Here is a 3,509-nt window from a genome sequence, read left to right as displayed (position 1 = left end):
GGGATGTGGAGAAAGAGGAACCCTATTACACTGCTGGTGGGAATGTACACTTATACAACCACTTTGGAAAGCAGTCTGGAGGGTCCTCAGAAAGTTAAAGATTGACCTCCTTTACTACCCAGTCATACCACTTCTAGGCATCTACCCTGAACAACAGGAACCAATATACAAGGACACATGCACCTCCATGTTTATTGCAGCACTGGTCACAATAGCTAGGATATGGAAACGACACAGATGCCCCACCACAGTTGAATGGATCCAAAAATTGTGGTATCTATACACAATGGAATATTATGCAACCAATAGAAATGACAAAATAATGACATTTGCAGGGAAATGGATGGAGCTAGAAGAAATTGTGTTGAGCGAGGTAAGCCAAGAGCAAAGAGACAAATGGTCATGATTTCCCTGATAAGTGGATGTTAAATCCAAAATGTTAGGTGATACGACAAAATTAACAGGACTTAAGAAACAAAGGACTCCCACTCATCTGATCGAACCACTACTAAATATCCCCATGCTGCTGATCACATGTATGGTGTATAACATGTGAACACCGTTATATGTTATAGACTGTGATAGACAATTTGCTCCAGGAAAGTTAGAATGAGCTTGTGACTTTAAATGAGCACCATTATTCCACAATACTGTGAAATCTGGGAAATTATGTGATCACTTAATCACAATTAAAAAAAAGAAAAGCACCAGAAAACTAGAAGTGTCCCGATGGCTCAAGTGATAGAACATGAGCCTTCAGCTGAATTGTTCATGGACAGTTCCCAGGCCTAGAGCTCAAGCCCCACCACTGACAAAAAAGTGAGAGAGAGGAGAGAGAGAGATCTTTCATGCAATTGTTTATATCATATTCATAAGATTATGTCTTTGTTGCTTTGTAAGTCCCTCCCCCATGGTATAACCCCTGCTTTCACTATATATGATGTTGGTATATGTTGATGGGAAGGGAAAAAACAAATTGTTAAAACAGGGCTACAGGAGGACCCATTGCAACAATGAGATGTACAGGTCGTTATGTCGAAAAACGAACTTTACAACTTTGGTGGGGGAGGGGGACCAGGGGCAGGGGAGGATACCAAGGAAGGGGAAGTGGAAACAAAGCAGGAGGCTACAATGCTTGATAAGAAATGTGCTCATTATCTTACCCACGTAATTGTAACCCTTCTGTACAGTATTTTCACAATAAAAATATGTTAAAAAAAAAGAAAAGAAAAGCTATAGTGGTTGAGATTTGATCCAATGTGCCTTTGACATGCAGATCACAGTTCCTTTGCACTTCTACAAGAAATATTCACTTTGTGCCCAACCAGGTGCAGGTGGACACACACACACACACACACACACACACACACACACACTCACACACAAACACAATCTAAAACAAAAAGAGTATGTAATTCTCACTCCCTGTTACAGTGTCTCATAGCTGGAATTCTATTCAGGAGGCTGAAATCTTGAGGATCTCAGAAGCCAGCCAGGGAAGTATCTATGTATGTGAGAGTATTATCTCCAAGAACACATTCTAGGACTCATAATCCTAGTGCCTCAAGAAGGCTGACATCTGAGACTCTCAGTTGAAAGCAACATGTAGCTCATTTGCCAGCCACGTGGAGTGCTAATCTTGCCTGGTCCCAGTAGGTCTACTAAATAAACCTATCCCTTACCTGAATACCACGTACGTACGTGGTGCTGTTCTTACTCGGCTACCTCTTTTTAAAAACCTAACATAAATGGTGCCGTGACTCAGATAAAGGGTCAGGATAGCTGGGATTCCTCTCTATTTTTTTTCCTCTTTTTTTTTTGTTTGTTTTTCCCTTTTTGCCCTGAGGAATACCCACAGTTCTGACAGCCTTTTGCGAACCCATCTGTCTGCTGCTGACATAGTGCATCAATTCCATTCCTGGCCTCTGCATCTTCCTCCACACTTTTACATTTTGGTGAGTGAACTACTCTACATTTTGGTGAGTGAACTACTCTCTAAGGGTTCTCTGTTGTTCAGTCTCTTTCCAGATATGGTACCATGCCAGAGAACCTACTACGCCTTTAAATGAAAGGCTGGTCACCTCTGTAGCAGAGGACACTTGACTCTGGTTGCTCGGCCACTTCTCTCTAGAGGGCTCAGGGGTAAGTCGGGACACCGCTTCCATTTGGTAAGCCCTCCTTCACTCACTAAATTTTCCTCTTACGTTTTTACGCTGCTTCCATTTGGTAAGCCCTCATTCACTCACTGAATTTCCCCTCCTACATTTTTCTTTCTTGCATTTCTAATGGGTTGTTGTTGTAAGTCACGCCCAAAGGAGGAAACTCCATTGGAATGCCTCCTGCGTTCCCTGGATGTCTTGTCCATTGACTGCATCAACAAGGAATGCCTGATTTATTATTGCACTCAAGTTTGGCCACAGTACCAACTGGATAATCGTTCTCGATGGCCCAAAGAGGGGACTTTTGACTATGTCATTCTCAGAGATTTTGATGATTTTTGCCATTGTAATGGTAAATGGTCTGAGGTCATTCATATTCAGCCATTCTTTGCTCTTTGGGACAACCCTGCCCTATGCCAATCATGCCCGGCCTTTCTACTCCTCCTGGCACGTGGAGAACCCAACTCTGATAGTGCAGGGCCCCCTCCGGAGCCTGATGTGCCTGACCCTCTTTTTGACTCTGCCCCTCTTTCTGCCGAGCATCTGGTGCCTTCCCCATCTTCACTCTCCTCCCCTTCACCCTCTCTCCCTTCCCCCCCTGCAGCTCATACCCGGTCTCACACTGGTGGCACACAACCTCCACCAGACCCCATGTGCCCTTTGAGAGAGGTGGCAGGGGCTGGAGGTGTAATTAGGGTGCATGAGCCATTCTCAATGTCTGATATTACTCAGATTGAGAAGCCGCTGGGATCTTATGCCCAAGATTCTAGTAATTATGTCAAGCAGTTTAAGAACCTGGCTCAGACCTATGACCTTACTTGGCAGGACATATATCTAATACTATCCGCTACCCTTACTGCTGAGGAAAAGGAAAGGGTGTGGACTGCAGCCCAGGCACATGCCGATGATGTCCACCACTTAGATATTAACTTTCCAGTGGGAGCAACAGCTGTGCCTAGAGAAGAGCCCAATTGGAATTACCAACATGATGCTCCTGGGCGGGAAAGCAGAAATAGGATGATAACTTGCTTAGTGGCTGGCCTTCAAAAGGCAGCCTATCTCCCTGTTAATTATGACAAATTAAACCACATTACTCAAAGGCCCAATGATTGTGGCAAAGATTGCAGTTCAAAGCCAGCTCAGGCCGAAAAATCCCTAAGACTCCATGTCCCAACTAACCTGCAAAGAGCCAGGCTGGAAGCATGGCTCAAGACTCTTATCTCTAACCAGCCAAACACTGCAAGTGGTACTGTAACTCAAAGTGGTTCAGTGCTGGCCTTGAGCAGAAGTGCTCAGGGACAGTGCCCAGGCCTTGAGTTCAAGCCTCCTTGAATACCAACTGGGACAAGC

The sequence above is a fragment of the Dipodomys ordii genome, unplaced genomic scaffold (genome assembly GCF_000151885.1).
Source record: "Dipodomys ordii isolate 6190 unplaced genomic scaffold, Dord_2.0 Scaffold32, whole genome shotgun sequence".
NCBI classification, from domain to species: Eukaryota; Metazoa; Chordata; class Mammalia; order Rodentia; family Heteromyidae; genus Dipodomys; species Dipodomys ordii.
Note: the sequence above shows the minus strand (reverse complement) of the source record.